General features: G+C 40.9%; 1 long non-coding RNA gene across 1 annotated transcript; it reads right to left on the bottom strand.

Moving 5' to 3' along the window:
• Positions 1 to 6,427: 6,427 nt before the first annotated feature.
• LOC116153114 (uncharacterized) lies at positions 6,428 to 16,896 on the bottom strand. Its single transcript, XR_010380794.1, has 3 exons — positions 16,489 to 16,896; positions 8,008 to 8,099; positions 6,428 to 6,878 (listed from the first exon to the last, which is right to left on the bottom strand). It is a non-coding gene; the product is annotated as an uncharacterized LOC116153114 (long non-coding RNA).
• Positions 16,897 to 26,761: the final 9,865 nt, after the last annotated feature.

Here is a 26,761-nt window from a genome sequence, read left to right as displayed (position 1 = left end):
TGTTAAGCAGAGTACTGGTTGTGGGAAAAAGGACACAGATCTTTCCCGACTACCACTGATAACTTAGCATTCACTCTTTCAAGGGCAGTGGGTAGGATTTGCTTGAAGTAATATTTTCCTCCCTAATCCTTCAAGCAAATGACCTAAAAAAAGATACTTTATAATACTACTTTGCCTTTCTAAAACACTTCATAATTTTTTAACTTTCATTTTTCAGGAGATTTGCTTTGAACCGAGTGGGTAAGATAGGAAACATTGTATTATCCTCACGTTAAAAAATTTTTTTGAATCTTAAGTCCAGATAAAAACTTGCCCAACATCTAATTGATAAACACGTCAATATCCCTTAGTACTTGAATCACCCCAAGTTCAATGGATCCTCGTGAGGAGGTAGAGGCCTCTAATTTCAGAATGAGTATTACGGATGTTCATTTGGAGTTCAGTTTTTTTGTCCCATTTCCCCAGTTTCATATTCAGTGGGTCTGGGATAAAACCATGAATCTGCACGTTTAACAAGTATTCCAAGTGATTCTTATGCACTTGGTCCTCTGATCAGTTTTAGGAAAACACTGGAGGAGTTTGGAAACATAGTGCTGGAGCAACGTGAATTCAGCCCCAGCCCTACCCCTCACTGGCTGTATGACTTTGGGCCAGTTTCTCTCTCTGTAACTTATCTCAAAAATTTTAACTATAAAATGGGGCCCAGAACAGTACTGTACTAGTTTGCTAGGACTGTTATCACGAAGCACCACAAACTGGGTGGCTTCACAACAGAAATTTATTATCTCACAGTTCGGGAATCTGCGATTCTGAAATCAAGGTGTGGGCTGGGCTGGTTCCTTCTAAGGGCTATGAGGGAGAATCACGTCCACGCCTCTCTCCCAGCTCCCGGTGGTTTGCTGGTAATCTCTGGCACTCCTTGGCTTACCGATCTCTGACTTCATCTTCACGTGGTGTTTTCCATGTATCCATGTCTGTGTCCAAATTCCCCCTTTCATCAGGACACCAGCCATATTGCATGAAGGGCCCACCCTACTCCAGTATGACTACATATTAACTAATTCCGTCTGCAACACCTCTGTTTCCAAATAAGGTCACATTCTGAGGTCCTGGGGATCAGAACTTCAACATAGGAGTTTTTGAGTGACACAATTTAACCTGTAACCAGTATCCACCTCTCAAATTTGCACTGAGACCCTAAGGAGATAAATGTGCATAACGTATTTAGTACAGTGTCTGGCACTTCTAAACCGTCATGAATGAGAGGCATTAACTGTTATTATGTTCCATTGTCTCCCTTCTTTCTGCCTTTACTAAAGATGGTGGTAGGGACATATAAATACAATGTAGACAAGAGTACCGACCTTTTCAAAATGCTTTTTATATACTAGGAGAATAAATGATCTGGTATGTTTTCTCTATTTTAGAAGCTACAAGAAAATATAACAATTACACAAATCCTATTGATGCACGCAGGATCTGAAAACTCCTGGGAAACAGGGCAACTGCCTTGGCGCTTTCTTCTGCTTTATAAAGCAACTTTTTTTTTTCCTTTAATGCTGCTTTTAATAATATTACTTAGGCCCCAGGGTACTAAGTCTTTTCTAATCTTTTGCCTTTTGCACAAGGGTTTTCCAATTGGTTTGAGGTTTTATTTGCTTATTTATGCCTCAACTAATAGAGTTGTTGAATCCCTTGGAAATTAAAGTACTCTAAAGAGTTTATTGTTTAATTCAATAATTAAATTCCCCATAGCCTCTCATGATGTGGTGCTTCTTACAAAGAGAAAACCCACCATTAAAATGTAAGTAGACGTGGGCAAGAAGCAATTCTCAGTATAACCATGTCTACTCTCATTACCTCCCAGCAAATTATCCACTTTGTAGACTATCTGCTAAAAACTCAAACTCTTATCAAAGAGAGTAAATGAGAGTGAAGGAACTGGCTCTGCCATTAACCCTTTAGTGGCTTTTTGCAAAAGCCTGAAAGCTCTCGAAATACGTCATTTCTTGGTTGGTATGGCAGGGACAGGTAACTAGGTCATGCACCCAAGTTTTCCATGAAGTTATAAGAATTTCCAGCTAGGGTCATTAGCAGATGGCCAGAGTCCAACCTTCTGCAAGACTAAAAGAAATATTCTTCCAGCCCCTTCAAAGGTATATGGGAGTCAATATCTAGTAAGATAAATAAAATTGGGTATGGTTTGCTCTTTATAATATCTCCCTACATGGACCTGAGAATGATAACTTACCTCAACTTTGTAAAATCCTTTATAATTTTTAAAGTTCATTCAAGGGATTGAACGTGATCCTGCGAAGTAAGGTAAGGCACATTTTATTGTCCCCTCTTTTAAAAAACGGACTCTAAATCTCACCATATTTTGCAGCCTTAAAGAAGACATCTATTGTTTTAGCCTGGCCAACATCCAGCTCCCCTCTGTAAGTCAGCCTCTGGTGTTCTTTCAGGGAACCAGCCCCTTCCCAGCTCCTCTGCCACATGATTAGATGAACTGACCCCACACCCCCACCAGCCCCCACGCTCTAGAAATGAGCATGTGATTCACATTGCTCAATTAGAGCATTCCACTTTCCAGGCTACAATGACTGATTCAGGAATGGACCAGTGACACAAGATGCTTCAAAGAGAACTGGCTCTAATCCCTTTGTTGGAACTGGTGGAAAAGGTGAGCTGTTTTCCCAGAGGTGCTTGGCTGGCATGATGATATCCTTGTCACCACAAAGGAGAATGTAGCCGAGAATGAAGCCAACACAAAGAAAACAGAATCAGGAACTGAGAGAGACATTACTGATGGTGTTTGGCACCTGGATTTCACTGTGCCTGAAACACTCCTGCTTGACTCTTCAGATATGTGGGCAGATATTTATTCTTTTTCTGCCCAGGTTAAGCAGTATTTCTGTTATTTGATACTGAAACCGCCCAAGGTCTCCACTACATTGATTAACAATGAGATGTAACATTCCCGGTATTAACAAGGACGTCGGTCAATAGGGAGCGGAGCAGCTGAACTGTGATTTCCTTTTGAAATGAGCTCCACTCTTGTGGTCACATGATGATTTATGAAAATGTTAGTGAATGTCCAAAATAAATATGCTCAAAGAAATCATGGGACTTTGCAAATCAACTCACCTCCTTTCCTTCGTTCTTTCGTGGTCTCAGATCTGGCTTCCAGAAGCTAATGTTAAGATGAGGATTCACATGCAAGGGATTGATTTAGAAGTGGAGAAACTGGTAAGACAAAGGAGGAAGGCAGACAAGGAAGAGGGGGAACCTAGCCAGGTCCAATCCAGCAGAGTCCAGCGAGGGTGGCGTCAGCCTGATCGTGCTGGAGAGCTCTGGAGGGTGTCACACCTTAGAGTGCTTCCCATTTGAGGCAAGGAGCTGGGGCTTTCCCCACTCCTGAATCTGTACAGCCCCCAGAGAGTATAAATTCTATGCACAGTCAAAGGCATCCAACCGCTCAAGGACAGACCTCTGGAAGAACCAGGGACTTCTGAGGAAAAAGCACAACGATGGAGGAGACTCAAAATGGATAGGAAGGACACACAAATGTCTGTGTGGAGCCCCAATATTATCTACCACGTTCCCCCTATCCCTTTGCCACTACCAGTGACTTCAGGCAGGTTCTTCTAAATTTATACTTGAAAGAATATGGAGAAGGACTATTATTCAGGCTTTCAATCATTGTTTTTCATTTTCTGCAATCATTTTAAAATTAATCTTTATTAATACTAAAAAGACTATATTCTAAACTTATTGTCAGCTGGGCTTCAAAAATTCAGTAGAATTAATATGGAAAAAAACCCCAGATTCTTCCATTTGTAGTTCTTCTGGCTATTTAAGTCAGGAACTTTGAAAAGTTTGAAGTCTTTCAGATTCCTTGGTTTCGATTCATAAATGCTCTGGTGGCCTTAGAAGATTCACACCTCATTTATGAACAGAGACTATGTTTACCCTCTATTCTACCTTGGCCTTCAATCTCTTTGTAGATTTGAAAAAGCACATCTTTTAGATCATAATACAACGTGCAGTCATCATACTTCAAAAATATGAGCTTATTTTTAAATTGATAGTCCATGAGTGACAGTGGTCTGAAGGCAGAAGACATAAAATACCATGTATGTTATTTACTCATACACATCCTCATCTTCTAGGAACATCAGATAAGTATAAAGTCATATAATTGTCCTGTTATATCTGTTTGTATCTATTGTCCATGATCTCCATTGATCAGTATTTAAAATCATTCACATTCAATGAATTTTTGTTTACTGGGTTATTTATCTCACTTTTTTCTAAGCTCTCTCAATGCATAAAATTTTGAAGATTGGTTGACCTCGATTTACCAAAAACCTTTCTAACATCAAGATATATTCTAGCCACTGAATGCCTAAGAGGCTGCCCACTTTCTTTAAACATGTTACAGAAACTATGAATCATTTTACTACCAAGTTATAAAACTCTGAAAATGTGAGAGAACTGATGAAGATGCTAAGATTCCTTGGAGTGTCTCTGACCATATCAGCGACTGTTTTCCTCCCTTTTGCCCAGGAACACATTCTTCCCATTTCAGGTAGAAGTCAGCTTTTGATCATTAAACTCTATTGCAGAAAGAGCTGGGTACAACCATGGGGATTGTGATAAGGAAGGAATAAGAGAGAAATTAATAGGTCTTCTTTTGAAAAGCTTTTCTCTAGATAAATCTGGCTTGAATGAAAGGAGCCAAGCAGACATTGTTGATCTCTGATTCCTGAAGATGAAGAGAAGAAAGACATTTGCAGGTCGGGGTAGGGGTAGGTATCAAATTAGAGTCTCAGATATCATTCAGTATTCTTTTGCCAAATGGTTAAGCACTGAAGAATATTAAGTTAAGGTCTGAGAAGACTCACGTTGCCAACAGAAATGAACTCTTTATTTGAAAGAAACTGAGAATCCACCGACCATCTGTCATAAAACTCACAGAAGACTTTTAAGGGGATCCTCTTCCAGGAAAAAGAAAATCATGTTATTCCCCAAATACTAACACCACTTTTCTCTTTCTTACCATATACACACTCACAATTCTTTATGTCAGCATCATAGTACTATTAAAAGACAAATCTGCTGTCATAACCCTTCAGTGTCAGATTAATCAGTGGGTATTCCTCCTCTGTTGGGACCCAAAAAAAAAGTTTTAATAAAGAAGTTGGTACTCTAGGAAACATTCACGCCAGTTCATGCCAGTTCTCCTCACTTCCATACAAAAACCAAAGTTTCCCAGACTTCTTGATTCCTTTAGCCTTCAACACCTGCTCCTTCTTAAGCTCTTACCCCAGCCCACAACCACAGAACAAACACCAACAAGCTCTTAAGCACTTAGGGAAAATTGTTAATGTTTTGATCACTTCTCTGTTTTTCCAAAAATAAATAAAATAAAAGTGTACACAGTCATATATGCCTGTATCCCCCTGCTTGCTGGCCGGAGGCAAATGTCACTGGGATTACGTGTGCTTTATGGGTGCATCCGACACGCAATGACTAGTACTTTGCGATTGTACAGTAGGATTTGTGGAGCTGTTCTGAGCACAGTGCTGAACTGATTAATGCATCATTGAGGGGTCAGCATTCATTCCTCAGACTTTGAGGGCATTACAGCGTGCTTCTCAAGCTCAAAACTGTCAGATTGCTCTTGTGAGCATCCTCTAAAACCACATCCACTAGAAAATAATTTGCCAGCCTAACTGGAGCAGAATGAAAAACCTCAGGAAAAAGACACATTAGTTGACTACTGGGTTCAATGCCAGAAGCAGGGAACTCAAACTCTGTGAGATTTCAGGGTCAGACCCTAGTCTCTCCTGTGAGATAAAGGTCTTTGCGACATAAAACTGTCTGGATTGATGCAAATGCTGCTCTCCATTGTGACAGAGTATTATTTTAGTCATAAGAATGTACTTAATTGCTGTCTTGAGGTCAGAGCCATAGCAATTCTTCCAAAGATAAAGCCTATAGAATAAAATAAAGATATTTTTAAAGTTTGGGGGAATGTATGACATCATGCCTTTTTAACTTAAATCATTTTTTGGTTGACCAATGAATATCACATATGCTGCCTAGATTAACTGAGGTAGTCTTAGAGAAAAAATAATGTCCAACATGTTACACGAAGTATATCGGGTATGTATGTATGTGTGTGTGTGTGTGTATATTTGCTTCTTAGGCTCAGTTTATCACAGGTGTCCCAGTCCTTTTATAAGTACTAAATCTATAACTATTATGCTTTCTTTTCTAAAAGTAACCACATCAAAACACAACCCATTGTACGTTTTGTAATTTCAAGTGCTTAACAAATGCTAAGTGATTTCATTACCAAGAATAATGACATATACAAATTTCAGGTTAATAATCATTCCATCTAACGTTCTTTAATTTAAGATCAACAGAGACAATTACAGGTTCTTTTTCAGTAATAATGTCCTTTATTTCCATGGTCTTATAAGGAGTGTAAAAAGGAAAAATATTTGTCAACATGCTATTTAAGTTGGAATGATATTTAGTTTCTTAAAACTATACACAAGCCAGATTCTTGAAGCAAAAAGTACTTCTTTGTGCCTCTTGTTAAATTTAAGTCAGTGGTCCAATATTTCTGTGCTTAGTCAAAGAAGACTTTCTTTTCCTCCTGATTATCTACCTCTGTATCCTGAGTTTTAAGTGCTGTATCTTTGAAGTCATTTTCACATTCTGACTTCAGGCTCTCAGACATGTATTTCACAGATGCTATTCCTCTTGTTTACTGATTTGATGCGTGACTCCTAGAACTTATGGTCTTGGGAGAACTGCCAGGTAAGATCCAATCAACTTGCAGCTCACTTTCAGTGAGGAACCTAAAAAACATTTAGAAATAGAATACCTTAAAAGCAAGGTGATTTTTCCCCCGTTTCCTGAATGTAATATTCTAAACACGCTGATGGCAAATTTCGCAAACTAAGTGACACTAACCACAAAGTCCCTTTATTTTTCTATTACCAATTTATTGAGAATTAACATATATAAAAAGATTAAATGACTTCAACATTTGATTGCCAGCTTGCTGTTAGATGTAAATGATATTGTTCTGAAAACGACTCTCCAGGGCTGAAAACTATTCATATTGAAACAAGGGTATTGAGTCTTCAGTGATCAAAGGGGACTAATACAAACATCTTTGGTGAGTGCCATTTTCGTAAGGAAGTAAATTTTAAATAAAAATATTCTGCTTACATTTGGATACCAGCTTTAACTCTGTTCAAGTATTCATAAATATGTCTTATTAATTACCACTGTAACTGTATTTTCCAAAGGATTTCTCCTACACTCTATCCAGGTACCCAACGCAGTGACCATGGCTTTCTCATTCATCAGCCCATGCACTTCATCAACTTACTTCGGCACATTCATAAGCAATGTTAAGAGGAACACAAATAAAATGTAGCGGACCTGGCATTTTAACACATTCTGCCCAGTCTTGGCAAATTAACAGAATTATGAATATAAAGTTAAAGCAATCACTCTCGTGGCAGTGATGGTCGTAAGTAAACAGAAATGGCCCATCAGCTGCTGACTGTTGTGTCTCTTATTTACTGTTTTGAACTTCCTGCTTTTGAAAGAGATTTGTCATTAAAATCTGCTGCTTTAATTAGTGTATTGGGGAAGCCACACAAGGGAGGGAAGCTAAATTACCTAATTACCTGAATTACACTAATTATCTCCACGTGGTAAAGCTCCTTCCTCTCTGCAAAATTTAAAGCCCTCTCTCAAATTAGGAGTGTCTTTCCACTCCCAATCCTGGTAAAGGGGAATCTAGTCCACTTTGTGGTTATTCTCTCTCCATTTTGACCTCTAGAGGGCGATCCTTCCTAATTTTAAAAGGATCTGATTCTAAAAGGAAAAAGCTGAGAAACTAACCAAGCCTCAGAATTGGAAAATAATCACTCATAAAGGCTATAACAGGAGAAAAAGCTGCTTTCAAGTTACCTGTGACCCAGCAACCACCCGAGTCTTTGTTCTTCACACAATGCCCTCTCTTTTCATTCCCGCATTCATAATGGTTGACCCACTTTAACTGCCTTGAGATAAAGAAAAAAATTACATAATCTCCTAAAAAACCCTTTCAGCTTTATAAATCCTACCTGCTTCATTGTGCCATTTTGTTTCTGTTTCCACAGGTTAAAATATTGACATGTTAGGTTTCCCACCTCTATTTTCCTCTTCCTGGGCTTCGTTTGTTTAGTGTGGTATTGTTTTTAAGAGAAGAAACATGCCACTTCGTACATGATAAAGATGGCCTTAGATTGTGGATTCATGGAATATATCTTACCTGTCCTTTATAAAGTAAAGTTTCCAAATAAACTTATGGTTACCAGGGAGGAAAGGGGGCGGGAAGGGATAAACTGGGAATTTGAGATTTGCAGATACTAACAACTACATACAAAATAGATTAACAAGTTTCTTCAGTATGGCACAGGGAACTATATTCGGTATCTTGTAGTAACCTATAATAAAAAAAGATATGAAAAGGAATATATGTATGTATATGTATGACTGAAATATTATGCTGTACACCAGAAATTGAAACATTGTAACTGACTATATTTCAATTTATTAAAAAAAAGGAATGATAATGTTTTGAGAGATCTGAAATAGAGAAAATTTAAATACATCATCTACAAATCAAAAAAATATTATTTACAGAATGATTGACGGTTATTTCGCATAAGCAAAATTTTAACTGGGGAAGTTTTATTGTATTTTAGAGAATCACTGTGACAATTATAATATCCTAATACTAAAAGATTATGTTTAAGTATTGAACGTTGAGATATTTTTAAAATTTCATTCTAAGTTTAATATTTTCTCCTAAGTTTCTCCTGACAGAAGTACTGCATCATTTAAGATAAGATTTTGTTAATCAGTACATTTTTCCCCATGAACAATTCAAACCTAATTTGGAAAAAAATAAAGCAATGCATACAGGTTTAAAAAGCAAAAAATAAATAAATAAAATGTTCATCTAAGATTTCCTTGTTAATCCACCCACATTCTATAATTCCACCACTAGGTTCCCTATAAAAACAAGGACCAATGTTTATTTATCGAACACTTTCTATGTGCTAGGCAATTTACCTGAATTTTATCATTTAATCCTTAGAACAACTCAAGGATATATTATTACCCACTTTACAAGTAAGGAACCCAAAGCTCAGAGACAGTAAGTAACTTGCCCAACATCACTCAGTAGGTTTCACTAGAATTCGAACCACTTCCGTCTAACACAGGGTCAATTTTCCCATCCACAGCTGCCGCATCAACCTGGGAAGACTGCCCTGAAATGCCTCCAAACCTGCAAGCTTTTAAGTTCTCCTTTCTTTCAACAACAGTAAAGAGACCTTAAAGAAATCTCGGGAAAAACAAGGAATTTATTTTCTCAGTATTCCCCCTGGCAAAACTGACTCAATATGGCTTAGAAAAATTCCAAATCCGGATTTCATACCATACTGTAGTGTTCACATTTAAGCTAGCCAGACAGCCTCGATCAAAACTTTAGCTCTTCCCTTAACTAGCTGAAATCCTTCTAACACATGGTTTAATCTCCCTGGGCCTCAGTTTCCTCATCTGGAAACTGGATAATAGTGTAGACTTCACAAGTGAGGCTTAAATAAACAGCTCTATGTGATGGACTCACACCAACACCTAGTCAATAGTCAGTAAGTGCCAATTCTAATTGTTTTTCTTGAGGTCAGAGGAGAGAGAGGTTTAATAATGGGAAATATGAGAGAGGATCGCCAACCTGAAAATAAATGAATAAATAAAAGGATGTGCACGTCGTTTAAACTTAACAGATAAGATTTTTTTTTTAAGTCCCATGTAAATAGGCCCGTTTGGTTTTGGTTTCTGTTTGTTTTGTTTGGGTGATACAGCTTCCGTGGGTACATAGGAGGTTTTTCTGGGTGAGAAAAAAAAGTTTACCTAGTTTAACAGGTTATGCGCATATTTCACTCCAAATGCCGAGCTCCACCCCTGCCCCCACACAGCGAAACTGAAATGCCTTATTTCCTTAAGAAGATTTCAGACACCAAAGCCATCTGTGCAGAAAAACTAAGAAATCGATTACGCCAATCTCACTTCCTTTCTATCAGGTGTTTCACAGAATTCACTGTTCCATCTCAGTATCCCAACCCTGCCAGTCACTTTGTGTTGCCTTCGGTCCTCAACAGCTCGGTCTGAACTTCAGAGTAGGGCCTCTCCTTCGGAAATAATGTCGTGCATCTTCAGTTCAGGGATACCTCCTAGGAAATGTACCGGCCATGGGCGATGAATCCACAGCACGTCTGTTGCATGAACTCTTCAGCCTCCACTCACTTGCCTTTGAATTTCCTTTATATTGAAAGCACTCAACCAGTAAAACAAGACGTCAAATGTGGTAAACTCTACCACCTGCTGGGAGCAGTCGGTGGAGAAGGCACAGTCAGTGGGTCCACTGAAGGATCAAGGACCTTAGGCTTTGCTTTTTGGTTTCTATCTGCTTGTACGATTATTGCTCTGGATAGCAGCACATTCATCTTTGGCAACGTGGCGGGGGAGGTTTTCTATGTGAAACTCTAAGCTCCTTTTTAGTGAAAAGAGCTTCTTGTTATAGGAGGAGCTACATGCTTTATATATAATCGATTTGATTAATCTGGCTACAAATCCATGAAGCGATCAACACCACCTTTAACCCAGTGCATGGCAGCCTTTTATCTATACCCCTAACTATTTCTAAAATGATCCTGTCATATTAACACTCATATAAATTTGTTTCCTTTCAACCTACTGCAGGTTTCTCAGCCTTGTCTCTATTGACATGTTGGACCCAATAATTCTCTGTTGTAGGGGACTGTCCTGTGCCCTGCAGGGTGTTTCGAAGCATCCCTGGCCTCTACCCACTAGACGCCATCAGCAAACCTCTCTCTGTTGTAACCACCAAAAATGTCTCCAGACATTGTTAAACATCCCTCGGGGGCAAAATCATCCCTGTTAAGAATTGCCGATCAACTAACATTGTCCAATAGCACTAGGTGTTTGATTTTCATTTTGAATATTAATAGTAATTATTGAGGCTTTATTTTTTTTCCCCTGATTTTGGACTTTGCTTTTCTCTGCCAGCGGATGCAAAAGCATTCTATAAATATCAAAGATCCTTAAGTCGGCATTGTTGAGTTGTGAAAACCATAATCAAACAGCTGTGTGATGGTCCAGGACATTGACAGTGAAAGTAAGCGCCAGCATCGTGTAGGCACCTGCTCTATGGTTCAGCCTGTTGTGCTGGCTTCTGTGATCCGATCCTAGCAGTCTTCCTGTGGATGCTCCCTCCAAAATGCCTGCATGAGGCAGGGCCCACAGGAGCCTCAAAACAAAGGCAAGCAGTTGCCTAACTATGAATGATGCCATATCCATGCACAGCAGGTGTGACCCGGGCCCCAGGAAGCAGTGAATTGGACAATACTGCCTCTATGTCACCTGACTGCTGAGGAAGTAAAAACAACCTGGTTATTCAAAGCACAGATATCTGTGGCACTGGGGCCAGCCCTCCATCAGGTTCTGAAGTATGCGCGGGTCACCTGGGTCACATGCTTCGTCTTTCAGCATCCTCCCTCATCACAAGTCCAACCTGTCTCCTGCCCCAGAGGAGCTTCTGGGGCATCCTCCACCTGGGTTTCCTGGACTAAAACATCTTTTCATTTAAATGTTCCTTCCTGGAGTCATGTGCAGCTGATCCCACAATCTGATCTGCAGTTATCTAGATCCAAGTGTCTAAACTGGCAGCCCATGGGTCAGGTCTACCCCAGGAAACATACATCCCTTTAGCTAGCAAGGTGTTTTTTAAACTTTTTGGTCTAACTGCCAGCATGTATAAACCTGGAAATTTTCTCTAAAAATTCCAGATTTCCAACTGCTCTTGAAGACCTTGCCTGTGACACCACCGGCACCCAGCAGTCACCTGTGGCCACAGAGCCATGCAGCCTGTTTAGACAGACCGGATCACATGCTCCCTGGACCATCCCCGGGCCTGCTTCCCTCAGTTATTTGTGTCACCTGCCTCACCCCCATAGGCATCTGAGTAGGTCATCCCCTCGTTCGAATCCCAGAGATTCACGTGCTGAAATTGTAATTATTTCCGGAAAACAGAATCAGCAAGACTGATGGAGGATGTAATAAAATTTAAAACAACCACGTTTTAATGCTATTCATGCCCTTTTCCTAGACACCATTGTTTCCTAACAGACAATCATCAAGTGCCTCTTACCAAGCACCATTTTCGGTGCTGCAGCCCATTGCCAGTCACAGTTGGAAGCACTTGACAAGAAATATCTCATTGAATTCTCACAAGGGACATTTGAAGTAGGTACAACTATTATCCTCCGATGGGAGAGAAGGAAACTGAGGTACAGATGGGTTAAGAAATGTGTTCTAATGTCAGGATCCATATGGGGAAGAACCCAAGTGGTCTGACTCTCGACTCCAGGCCAAGCTTGCCTTGGCTCTTTACTGCCTCTCAAATCGTGAATTCCCACAGTAACTCAGAAGCAATCGTTATTACTATCCCACCTTTACAGATGAAGGAGTTGGAGATCAGAGAAGTTAAGGCGCTCTCCTGAAAAGAGTTGTCCAAGTGCTTCAAAGGAGAGACCAGCTACTGTCTACACCAGCTTCTCAGAGTCAGCCCCAAGCAGCAGTGCTGGGTTTTCAGGACCACGGACCACCCAGGGCTGCAGGCCCTTCCCCCTCAGACCTTAACCAAAGGAGGCTTGAAGGGCGGTCTGCTCTGCTCTGCTCTGCTCTGCTCCAGCCCCCAGGCCCTGTGCGGGATCAGCACAGGCAGCCAGCAAAGCCTTCCAGATCGGCCACACCGCCCAAAGGGCTGGACCCGTCCAGCAGGGCCGATGCCAAGTCCGCTGAACTTGCCGTGCCCTGCAGGGCGGTTGCTGCTGTGCCGAGGTCAAGAGGAAGTAGCAGAAGTGGGAGCGGAGAGCAGGGGTGGAAGCTGGGACAGCTGGGGGAAAACTGAAGCCAAAGTCACAAAGGAATCCACCCTGCGTATACAGAAAGAAAAAAACCTGAAGGATTCCGGAAGCAGCAACATCTCTTCTTCAGTCTGACCAAATCTATAGCCCAGTCTCAGTTCCCACGGAGTATCGCACACACAGGCTTAAATGAGCCTGTCTTGTACAACACAAGAACTTGCTCCATTTTAAAATACACAGCGGGGCAGCGGAGAAAGTCCTAGATGTCCCAACAGACACATCTTCAGCCAAAGCCTGGAGATTATCCTTGGTCCCCCTCTCCCTTTCACTTCCCATGTTCTATTCTTGTAGGTCCAGTCCCCTCTTCTCCAAACCTTCTCCCACACTCATCCTCCTCTCTCCATCTCAGCTGCTAAAACCCTTGGCCAGCGCACAGGCATCTCTCACCTGGATTGTTGCCTTGGCCCCCTCATGCTTTCCTTTTCATGCCCCCTTGTCATTTTCACCCCTCCAATCCATCTTCCAAACAGCAAAACATAAATCTGATCGCATCATTCCAACGTGCAAAACCCTCCGACACATTTAAAGTCGAACTTCTTGCCATCCTAGAAAAGCCAGCCTCTCCATCTTCACCTCCGACGATCTCTCTCGTTTGCTGTCTAACACTGGGAATCCTAAACTGCTTTGCTCCCCAGACACATCAAATTCATTTCACTTGCATACACTCTGCCCAAAGAGAGTAGCAACTCTCTTTTCTTACATTTTCCCATTGCTATTTCCTCACTTCCTTCAAGTTTCTTTTCTGATGTACACGCTTTCTGACCATCTTTTCTAAAACAGCCTCATTCACTGTCTCCCCCTTCCCAGGTGTCTCTGTGTCCTCACAGCACTTGATCTTTTTTTTACCTCTTTTTTTTTTAGCACTTAGCACAGTCTGAAATTGTCTAATACATGTATCTGCTTTTTTTTTTTTCTTGAGTCTCCCTTCACTAAAATATAACCTCTGAGAACATCTACCTGGTCTGTCTTGTCCAGGGCTGTGTCTTCAGAACAAAGAACCATGCCTGGCACACAGGAGTTGCTCAATAAATTTTTGTTGAATGAGAGAACAGAGTTATAAACTCACCACCACAGTTCTAGCTTTGGAGAGAGAACAAGAGAGGAAGAAGACAAAGAGAAATTAGAAAGAGGACAGGGAACCCAGTCACGTTTTTAAGGGCCTCCCAAGGGCACACAAGAGCACAGTGCCTCACATGTACTGAGTCCCCAACAAATGGTGGCTGTATTTGTTGATCCTATTATCCACTGATTTCCACACTTAAATGAACTTCCTGCTTTCATGGGTCCTGTGAGGTAGACATTAGTGTCCCCAGTTTAGAGAAAAGGCCGCTGAGGCTGAGAGATGTTAAGTCAAATGGGCCAGTCAAACAGCTAGAGAGTGGCGGCACTGACTCTGAAGCCAGAGATGGTTTCCCTCCCACCTGTTTATGACTTTGACCATCATTTCTGAGATTCATGGCCGTGACCTTATATCCCTGCACTTTCTCTTTTTTAAACAATGAGGGCTGAAAAGAACTTGTCTCCTAAATCCTAAATCCTAAATGTGACAAGGTAAGAGATAACACTCAAATAGTGTTTTCAACATCTTGGAAGAGGAGCAGCCGAGGATGACAAAGTGCCTCTTGATTATCTGGGATGCCAGAACCAACTGTGTCCGCGTGGATAAGGTGAGGGCAACCGTGCAACTATGGCAGGTCTGATGTGCTTGTTTCTGTTCCTATCCATCCAGCTTAGCCTCTGGATCTGTGGTCTCTTGTAAGCCATTTACTAGGATCCGAGTTTTCCCCATCAATTGTGTTGTCTGACTTTGCAAACAGAACATAATGCAGTTAGACAGAATAATCACAAACCTATTCATAAACTGACTTGCTCCATTTGAATATCTTTATCAAGAATCAGTTTCCAAAGGAATCAATGCTTGATTTTTTTTTTTAAGAATAAAAATAGCATGCTGGGGGTACTATTTACCATAGCCAAGACATAGAAACAACCTAAATGTCCATTGACAGATGGCTGGATAAAGAAGATGTGGTATGTTTATATAATGGAATACTACTCGGCCATAAAAAAGAATAAAATAATGCCATTTGCAGCAACATGGATGGACCTGGAGATAATCATATTAAATGGAGCAAGTCAGACAAATATCATATGATATCACTTATATGTGGAATCTAAAAAAAAATACAAATTTTATATATAAACCAGAATTAGACTCACAGACATAGAAAACAAACTATGGTTACCAAAGGTAAAGGAAGGAAGGGATAAATTGGGAGTCTGGGATTAACAGATACACACTACTATATATAAAATAGATAAACAACAAGGACCTACTGTATAGCACAGGGAATTACATTCAATTTCTTGTAATGCGCTATAATGGAAAGTTATCTAAAAATATATACATATATATGTACATGTGTAACTGAATTACTTTGCTGTACACTTGAAACTAACAGTGTAAATAACTGCACTTCAATAAAAAATAAAAATTAAAAAAATAGCAGGCTGGGAATGGAAAATGGTACAGCCACTCTGAAGACACAATTGGGCAGTTTCTTTAAAAAACTAAATGCATACTTACCAGATGGCCCAGCAATTGCATTTATCCCAGAAAAGTGAAAATATGTGCGCACACAAACCTGTATACAATTGCTCACAGCAGCCGTGATTGAAATAGCCAGCAGACTGTGGCACATTCATGCCAGGGAATAGTGCTGAGTAATACAAAGGAATGAACTGTTGATGCACTCGACAACTTGGATGGATGGCAAGGGTATTATGCTGAGGGCAAAGAGCCTATCCCCAAAGGTCACATACTCTATGATTCCACTAATATATCCCCAAAATGACAAAAAAATAGAAATGGAAAACAGATTAGTGATTGCCAGGGTTTGGTTGTGGTGGAGGAGGGGCAGGTAGCAAGAGGAAAATCTCTGCGGTGTTGGAATATTTCTGTGTCTAGACAGTGGGGGCAGTTACACAAATCTACACATGTCATAAAATCACAGAGAACTATGCACACACATTGTACCAATGTCTATTTCCCGGAGGGTGTTTCTCACTTGATGCCATAGTGCCTTGTGCACATACAGAAAACACTATTCTCTCTAAAATCAGACATTCTAATAGAAACAATTAAGATAAACCTTGTTCCTGAGGTAGTCCCAGGAAACTCCTTTGAGTTCCAGGTCAATCCCAAATCACAGTTCTTTACAGCTGGATGTAAAGATAACTAAATTTTGAGGGTCCTTCTATTGGTTTGAAACCTCAGGAGCTTCCCAGGTGAACTCTGAAACTGGCCCCTGTACAAGGAGGATAACGAGAGACGGAAAAAAGAGGCGTCTCCTCCAGATTGGTAAGTGGCAGTGTTACTAAGCAAGGAACTTACATAGAAGGCTTGTCCTGGGCAGCTGCGAGATGAATGGATCTCTGCATCTTGAGTTTAGATGGAGACTTTACCTGGTTCAGTCATGTATTCAGTCCAGACGGTCCCAACACCTTACTCTCTCAAGGCTGTGACCTTGAAAATGGCTCCCACTGTGGGAACAGTGGGCAAAGCGTACATTCCAAGGACGGGGTTGAGGGGTGGGGAGCCTCTACTTGGCCGTGTCCAGCTCGCAGGTAAAGCAGTGGTCACGTCGTCTCAACTTCCTCCAACACCTTCCATACAGGTTTCAACTCGATTCTGGAAGCAATGATTGAAAATATATTTATTCAAGGATGGTGCTTTCCCCTGTATTTTCCTGACTTAAATAAATAAATTCAGCCTCGATGTCTATTTCCTTCTGTGGTTTAGTCGGCCGTGGCATGGGGGCCGGCAGGTGATGTAAATATGTCAAATAGGAAGTAGTGAGACTTACAGTGAACAGAGGAGGGCACCTCATTCAAAGTCATTCAAATTCAAATATTATAAAAAGGAAGAAAAACCACACACATTATCCCAGCCCAACAAATTTGCAACCTCTGGTTAGACCATCCCGGCCCACAGCAGCAGAGTGACTGCTCCCCTCTGTAAACAGTCCCACAGGTGCACAGTCACGGAGGTGGAGACCAGGCTTGTTTGTTTTCTTTTGAAGCAGTCATCATGAGGAAGTGGGGAACGTGTTGCCATGAAATACTAAGGGTTCCTCCCAAAGACACCCACCTGTTGAACTGTTTACTTTCCAAAGAGTTTGGCATGGAACACCAAGGTGTCACTGATGCAATGAAACAGAATGTAACTCTTACAGCTAGTAGGTTGGGCACATTAGGGTGCAAAAGGCTGCCACAAAGTATTCCTGAGTATTCTGCTCCCTCCCAGTCACAGTCATCCAAAGTGGGCCATTGGTAACATTTGTATCGTCCTGGAGAAATCGGGAGGAAAACAGAAGAAAAGTTGCAACAATAATCAGGAGTTCCTAAAATCTTGCTTACTGTTGAATTTCTGTGGAGCACCATCATTCTAAGTTCCAAGAATCACTAAATCTGTTAGACTTAGCTGCAGATACCCATCCCACGTGTCCATTCCCCCATCTTCGAGCAAAATCATTCTCAATCTAGTAATGCAGGCTGGAAATCTGGAAGCTGCCATTGTGTGAAATTCAGAAGCTCATTTGATTCAGGATCCAAATTGCTTATGAAAAAAATATGTAGCCCTGATGCCTATTTACTGCTAAGTGTTATTCAAATGGTGACATCTGGTCTATTATACAGTCCGATGTAATTTGGGTCCTGGTTATGTTGTGTGTTCCTCTGTCCCCTGTGGGTAGGATGCTCTTACAAATGCCTTCCTTTTTAATTCCAGGATGCCCAGGATTATTTGGACTTTTTTTTTAATTATAAAACAAATATAGGTCAGTTTTGACGCATTTTTGGACACTCATTTATTAATTTATTTAGTCAATGGCTTTTACTGAACAGCTACTATGTACGAGCCACCATGATAGAAGCCTGAAAGGAAAGAGTAAGTAAAATATAGTGCTCGTCCTCAGCAAAATCCAGCAGAGAGAAACAGAGTAGGTGGACACTGGCGATGGTCTATGTAGCATGTATTCCCTGCTTAGGCCTTCCAGACAGAACTCTAGCTGAAGGGTAAATCCATTCCTTTTGTCAGTGATTAGCAGGAGAAAATCCTTGCCAATGAGTCATGAGAAGAGGTGTGCTGGGAGCTTCCCTCATGCTCTTCAGAAGGAAATTCTGGAAGCTTTTTCTGTCTTCCTCTGATGATATTGTTCATGGATTATGTGTCTGGAACAGCTGCCTCTAATTCACAACCAGCCTGAGGATGGAACTGATCCATGGAGAGGTACAGAGCTGAGAACGTCACAGGCAAATGGAGTCAGTCAACGGATTAAGGCAACTGAAAATGTGTCCTATGTCTGGGCTTCCTCTTAGGGGACCCAATGAATTTCTTTGTCATTTAAGCCAATTTTGAGTTGGGTTTCCTTATACTTGCAAACAAAATTGTTTGATATATTTTTACCCAAATCTCCTCCCAAGGAGAAGATCCTTGGTTGGCACCATTTTGGCCTCAGTGCTGAGACTGACATGTAATGCCACACACATCTCATCACACGGGCTTCTTCTGACTGTTCTTCTTCTTCTCAGTTAAGGCCCCTGAGGTTATCGGACACTTTGTCCTTGCTCTTTGCCCTTGTAGTTAACGGTGTTCCTTCACCTATTCCCAACTAATTTAACCTAAACTGCAACATGAGAAATGCAAGGTTGGCATGGGGGAGTTTCTCAAAATATAATGGTTTCTGTAGGCATATTTTCAGCTATAAAAATTATTTTTAGTAAAAGTATATTTAAAATTAGAGATCGATTGCATTCACCTGGCATGGCTTTTGGATAATTTGGCTGAAATAAGGCCACAGACACAGAGTAGACAGTCTCTCAAGAGTGGTTCCAGCCCCAGCAGCCTGTGAGTCACAGCTCTATGTGTAGCAGACACAGCAGAAAGCGAGCTGAACTCTCCTCATTGCTATCCTCAGTAGGAAAGGGCTGAAAGAGAAAAAAGATGGGCATTTAGGGTGGCTCAATTGAGGGACAGGGTCCAACACCAATATGGCTAATTCTAACACTGAGTATCTGATGGTCTTGAACTAGCTGTGGCTTTGGGTTTTCATCCATCAGTATTTATATCAACCATAAAGGATGTCATTCTGGGTGTAAACCTCATCAATTCAAAATTGAGGGGCAGGGTACCAGGGAGAAAGAATATTCTGGAACTGATTTTACAAAGGTTGTGCTGATTCCTGGTGCATCCTATCCACCATCTCTAACCTTGTTTGCACATCATCATGAGCAGCCAAAGTCTCTTTGAGGGGTTCCTCTGAGAATACCAAAGTGACACAGAGTCGGTTACTGATTAACTTAGGTTACCCTTATTTTAGACTATTATGAAACTATTATTTCAATTTTAAGGTAATAATCACAAATAGCTTAAGGATAACTCTCACATGACTTCCCTCTACCCCACATTGCTTGTCCTAGTGCTTTAAACGTAACAGGTCCTGAAGTACCCCAGGCCTTCTATCTAGCATGTGTAGGAGTCAATAAAGGGCAGTAGCTTGAAGCAAATTCCATCTTTCCAAGAGGTGCTGAAATACAGCAACAGAGGTCAAGGAAAAGCATCCTGCTCTCACTTTCTTACCTCCAACAGGGTCAAAAGGGAGCCCCAGATATTCCACTTTGCCCAGTCCCTAACATTCAAAGCCTAAACACCTCTGCCTTGAATCCCCCAGGACAAATCTCATTATGCCCTGTACGTACACATCAATCACCCTAATAAGGCCCAGATTCTCAGGTCATCCTGAATCTTCCTCACTCTAACCCCCACAAAGCTCTGCAGAGCCCCTGCTCAGTCCCAGCTCTGACTCCTTGGAACTCTCAGAACCCTTCCCACTCTGCCCTCTGCAATTCCCAGTCCATCCTTCGCAATACCTATATCCTTAAGCTGTCTCTGATGTTTCCATCTTTATCTTGCTCTGACTGTAACCTGGCTCTCCCTTGAGGATGCTGTTTCCCCTGCAGCCTCCCAGCCGTTGGACCTCTTTTCTCCCACAGCCCTTGTGTTACCTGGATGTCTAATAGGCATCTCAAGGCTAAGATGCACAAAACACCTCCTGATCTGCCTCCACAAAATTCCACTACAGACTTCCCTATTTGACTGATGACAAATCCACCCTTCTAGACATTCCAGTCAAAAGCCTTGGAGCCATCCTTGATTTCCTTTTCCGTCACATCTCACATTCGATCTGTAGGAAACTTGTTGGCTCTACTCTCAAAAACACTACATCCAGAATCCGTACTCTTCTCATTTACCCCTGGTGATCCACTACCATCCCTCACCTAGATTACTAGAATAGCATCTTTGAAAGTCTCCCTGCTTCCACCTGAGTCTCTTCTGTCTTCCTGGACTCTATTCTCAAGTCATCAACCAGAGCAATCCCTTAAGAGGTAAGTCAGATCAGGCCCCAGTCTGCTGGAAACCTTTGGTAGACCCCCGGTTTAAACTGGAGTGGTACAAACCAAAGTCCTCAGTGGCCTACCAGGTCCTGCAGGATCTGCCCCCTTGACCCATCAGGTCTCTTCTCTCCCTGACTGAATTGCTCTGTTCTACACATTCTTCACTCCCCAGTGCTCCCAGGAGGAACTAACAAGGACTGTCTCTCTTAAGACATTTGCACTGACTGTTCCCTCTGCTCTTTCTCCAGATATGTCCCCCAAACCCACTCCAGCACTGCAGATCCCCATACCCTGCTCTGTGCTGCCTCCTAGCACTCATCCCTCCAACATCTGTGTGATTTTCTCATGTCACGTTTCTGTCCCCAGCCTTCCATGAGAATGTAATGGCAGAAGCTGGAAACTTTGCTTGCTTTGTTCACTGAGGTGTCCCAAGTACCTACCTAGAGAACAGGACTGACTCCTGATCATCTCTCACAAACCTGCTTCACAACAGACACTCCCACATCTCGGGTGATGGCAACTCCATCCTTCCAGTGGCCCAGGTCAAAACTATTGAGGGCATCCTTGACTCTTTTAGCTCTTACACCCACATCCAATCAGTCAGGAAGTCTTTGGGGCTCCACCTTCAAAATAATTGCTTGGTAATTTCATGTTGAAAGAAGGACTGATTGATCCATGAAATTGGCTAATAATATGACCCAATCCCAACAGAATGCCATGACCTAATCCCAACACATCTAATCCTTTTACATATCCCACCCATTGATACCCTACTAATTATATGTATATGGGTAGTCTTTCTAAATATTATTTTTGAATCTAATTTTGTATAGCTTGACTTATACTTTGTATAGACTTCATTAACTTCCTAAGGGCAGAAACTATGTGCAAGATAGTTCATAAATTTTGTAGGTCCAGTTTAGTCCTTCTGGCTGTGAAAGCTCAGTAACTGTTAGTTGATGGTGAGGCAAAGAGTAATGTCGCAATCTGCAGTCAAAAATCTAAACATGGAGTTCTTGAGATCCTATTAAAAAGTCAATCCAATTCAACAAGTCTTCACTGCATGACTATAGTAGGAATTCTACTGGATGCTGAAGAGGACAAAATACATAACTCTGAAGACAGAGAACACAGTTATTTAAACTAATAATCTCAATACACTGTGGTAAATGCCATTTGAGCATTGATACAAGGTGAGAGGAATTAACCCCAGAAAGCCAGAGGAAGGCAAAGGCAAGTCAGAATTTATCAGGAATACAATATGGGAGAAAACATTACAAGCCAGGGAAAATTGAACAGGAGTTTTTTGTTTGTTGTTAAGCTTCTCTTCTTTATTATTAGTGATGCCGCTTTTGGCCATAAGAGGCCTGATGGGGAAGGGAAATTCAATTCACGGACCAGAACACATGTATTAGGTAAGGAGTTTGAATTAATCTGTTTCTGGATCCCTTGTGAAATTTTGATACATAATGACTCAAATGATCAAAAAAGGACTATATTAATTTATTTAAGTTTTGACTCATAGTCACTCATGCTTTTGGCAAGGTTTGCATGAATAATACTATTTTATGTGTCTGATGCCAAAACTGAAATATTAATACACTGTGTTAAGATTTAAATCTAGTCATAAACATGTCTCCAAGATAAGATGCATGATAATTAGGAGAAAAAATAATCCAGAGCTGTTTCTTTCTGTGAACATGCAGAACAGCTCCAATCTGTCTTTGCATTTTCCTTGAAAGTAAAATAGAGAAACAACAAAGAACAAAACTGCCTGTACTTGTACAACAGTCTGAGTATAATTCTGTTTCAGTTCCATTTTAAGAAATTTTGACCACTTGCTATGGAAACGTTTTCTTCTGGTATCTGTAAATTGTCATCTCTTTTCCAGTAGGCATGTGTAAATACATTCACATCTTCCCCAAACTAAAAACAAACAAAAATTTCATCTTTCTTTGGAAAACAGTGTGCTTCTTTTGACATTCCTTAAGCTATTCTTGAAAATAGAACTGGATCTGAGTGCTGACATTAGCACATACTAAGCAGTTATCTCTGATAGTCCCTGTTTCCCTACCTGGAAAGTGGAAATTACAGGACTTGCCTTATCTCACAGTATTTGTGAGGCTCAAACCGATATCATAAATGTTAAAACATCATATGCTAGCAAAAACTTATATACGAACGTTCATAGCCATATTATTTGTAATAGCCAAAAAGTGAAAATAACTTAAATGTCCAACGACTGATGAATGGATAAACAAAATGTAGCATAGTCATACAATGGAATATTATTCAGCCGTAAAAAAGGAATAAAATACAGATCTTCCTCGATGTATGGTGGGGTTACATCCCGATAAAGCCACTATAAGTTGAAAATATGAAATGTCATAAAATGCATCTAATTCACCTAACCTGCCAAACATTATAGTTCCGCCTAGCCCACTTTAAACATGCTGGGAACACATGCGTTAGCCTAGAGTTGTGTAAAATCACATAACACAAAGCCTACTTTATACATGAAACGTTGACTACTTCATGTAGTTTACTGAATACTATACCGAAAGTGAAAGACAGAATGGTTGCTAGTGTGTCGGTTGTTTACCCCCATGATCACGTGCCTAACTGGGAGCTGTGGTCACTGCCGCAACCTAAAATCGTAAGTGTGTCACACCCTATATCACAAACCCAGGAAAAGATCAAAATTCAAAATTCGAAATATGGTTTCTACTAACAGGGCGTCACGTTTGCACCACCATGAGGTGGAACATCATCAGTCCAACCGTCACAAGTCAGGGACCACCTGGACTGGTGCATGTTACAGCATGGATGAGCCTTGAAAACACTATGCTGACAGAAGCCAGGCACAGAAAGCCACATTTATATGATTCTATTTTTATGAAATTGCCAGAGTAGGTGAATCTACAAAGAAAGAATGTAGATTAGTAGTTACAGGGCTGGGGGGAAAGAGGACAGACTAGGGAGTCACTGCTAATGGGGACAAGGTGATGAAAATGTTTTGATATTAGGTCAATGATGATGGCTGCAAAATTCTATGAATATCCTAGAAACCACTGAATTTTGCACTTTAAAAGGGTAACTTTATGATTGATGAATTATATCTCAATTTTATAAATTATACATTGCTAATATAATATATTAATTCTTAATTTTAATTATTAATATTTATTGTTATTATTATTAAAGATTTAATTATTATTGTCATTATTTAGGAGTCTATTTCAATTAGTGAGTATTTCCCTGTGAATATGCTATAGTTCCTTCCCCCTCTATTCAAAGTTTCTCCCTAAAGTACTTAGAGCTGCCCTACCGGGCTTCTGGACAATAATACAGAAAGTAATTGGTATTTTAAAGAAAGCAGGTGTTGGGGAAAGGGTTGGAGTTCATAAACATGACGGCATAAAAGAGGTGGTCCCAGGGCCAGGTGTGTTGTGACATCACTTTTTATGCACAGTTGCACTTAGTGCTTATTTTGAGCCATTAGTTTCACCTGGGTAAAAATGTGTATTTTCAAGAATGTGTGTGTGTGTCTGTGTGTGTGTGTCTGTGTGTGTGTGTGTGTGTAAGGAAAATATGTGAAGATAGAACACAATTTTACCAGGGCTCTTGTCTTCTTGCCACTAAAGTTCACCAACTTCTTACCATTTCCCATGTTTTGGAATAATTTTTTCTTAATTTCTAGAAATTCTGCATAACCAGTTTTAAAAACTTCTGTCAGTAGATGAATGATGAAAATCTAATTTTAAAATTGTATACTCTCATCATCCAAATGTGGCATAACATTTATTTTCTACCCACCAATTATTTTCAAACAAAAGAGAATATAATTTTATTTAGCTTGGTCACTTTTTCAGAACAGCTAGGGAATACACATCACACCAAAATATGTTTTTAGTAAATTCACAACATGAGTTTCATAGAGAATTAATTTGTTGTTGTACTAATTACTTTCACCACCCAAAGAAATAGCATGGAACAATGCATGCAAAAAGAATTCTTTTAAATAACTTCCTTCCGTGTAAAACTATGAATACAAAAGTGAAAGCAAATTAAAAAGCAGCACACGTAAGATGCTCTTGTTTTCTTGTTTGTAGTGCATAAGCGTGAAAAGAAGAGGAAGTGAAGGCTGTTATAGTAGCTGTCTCTGAGCAGATGGATGGCTCATCTGTGTCCTCTGACTTTTCTGTCATAGAGATCTCATAAAAGAGGATGGGACCAAAATGGCAAAGTAGGAAGACCCTGAACTCACCTCCTCCCAGGGACACACTAAAATTACAACTATTTACACAGCAACTATCTGTAAGAAAAACCTGAAGACTGGCAAAAAGAAAAGAATTTCCACAACTAAAGACATACAGAAGGAATCACAAGACAGGCTGGAGGGGCAGAGATGTGATATAGTCAGACCCACATCCCTGGGTCAGTGACTCACAAATGGTGGGACTATCACAACTGTAGAAGCCTTCCCCAGGGAGTGAGGGGTCCAAGTCCAACATCGGGCTCCTCAACCAGGGGCTCCTGCCCTGGGAAGATGGGTCCCCAGATGTCTGGCTTTGAAAACAAGCAGGGCTCATGTTTGGGAGAGCTGGAGGGTTACGGGAAACACCGACTCTACTCCTAAAGGGAGCACACAGAATCTCACATGCCTCAAGTCTAAGCCCAGAGGCAGTACTTTGAAAGGAGCCTGAGTCAGACCCGCTTGCTGATCTTGGGGAGCCTCCTGGAGAGACAGAAGGCAGCGGGGACTCCCCTGAAACACTGGAGGCAAGCACTTCTGGGAGCTGGTTCCAGCACAACAGCAGCAGCATTGTCAAGCACCATTTTGGAATACTCCCTCCAGCCTATCAGCAATGGGGACCCAGCCCCGGCCTCCAGCAGGCTGGCATGAGCATCAGGCCACACAGACAGACCCTACAAGACCTGGCCCCCCACCAGCAGGCTAGCAGCAGTCCCACACCCCCTAGAACTCACAGCCAATTTGTCAGGAAGCCTATCATACCTTACAGCAGGCCTGTTGCCTCCTCAAGAGAGATGGCCTCCCAGTCAACCAGGCCCGGATCCAGCCCCGGGATCCAGCCCCACCTACCAGCACGCTCACAGTTGTCAGCTCCACCACAGCAGAAGAGTGCATCCAGCCCTCATAGGGGGCACCCCTAGAGTATATAGCTCTGGTGACCAGAAGGGAGTGTGCTTCTGGGCCCCATAGGACATCTCCTACATAAGGCCAGTTCTCCAAGATAAGGAAATGTAACTAACCTACCTAACTCATAGATATAAACACAGACAACTAGGCAAATGAGATGACAGAAGAATATGTCCTTAATGAAGGAACAAGAAAAAAACCTCAGAAAAAGAACTAAATGAAGAGGACATAAGAAATCTACCTGATAGGTTAGGTAAGGATCATAAAGATGCTCACAGAACTCGGGAGAAGAATAAACATACCCAGTGACAATTCAAGAAAGAGCTAGAAAATATAAAGAAGAACCAAACAGAGCTAAAGAATGCAATAACCGAAATAAAAAATATACTAGAAGGAATCAACAGTAGATTAGATGACACATAGCAATTAATTGCCCATCTGGAACATAGAGTAGAGGAAATTACTCACTAGAACAAAAAAAAAAGAAAAATGTTTTTTCTAAATGAGGATAGTTTGACACTTCTGGAACAACATCAAGCACACTAACATTCATATTATAGGAGTTCTGGAAGGAGAAGAGAGAGAGAAAGGGGCAGAGAATTTATTTGAAGAAATAATGGTTGAAAATTTCTCTAATCTGGGGAAGGAAACAGACATCCAGGTCTAGGAAGCACAGAGTCCTAAACAAGATGAACTCAAAAAGAGTCACATTATAATTAAAATGGCAAAAGTTAAAGATAAATAATCTCAAAAGCAGCAAGAGAAAAGCAACTATTTACATATAAGGGAACTCCCGTAAGAGTCTGAACTGACTTTCCAGCAGAAACTTTGTAGGCCAGAAGGGACTGGCAATGATATAGTCAGAGTGATGAAAGGGAAAAAGCTACAGTCAAGAATATTCTACCCAGCAAGGTTATCACTCAGATTTGACAGAGAAAAAGAGTTTCACAGACAAGCAAAAGCTAAGAGTTCAAGACCACTAAACTGGCTTTAGAAGAAATGTTAAAGGGACTACTCTACACAGGAAGACCAGAACTAGGAATATGAAAAT

The sequence above is a fragment of the Camelus dromedarius genome, chromosome 4 (assembly GCF_036321535.1).
Source record: "Camelus dromedarius isolate mCamDro1 chromosome 4, mCamDro1.pat, whole genome shotgun sequence".
Classification (NCBI taxonomy): domain Eukaryota; kingdom Metazoa; phylum Chordata; class Mammalia; order Artiodactyla; family Camelidae; genus Camelus; species Camelus dromedarius.
The sequence above is the reverse complement of the archived record's forward strand: the minus strand, read 5'-3'. Positions and strand labels throughout refer to the sequence as shown.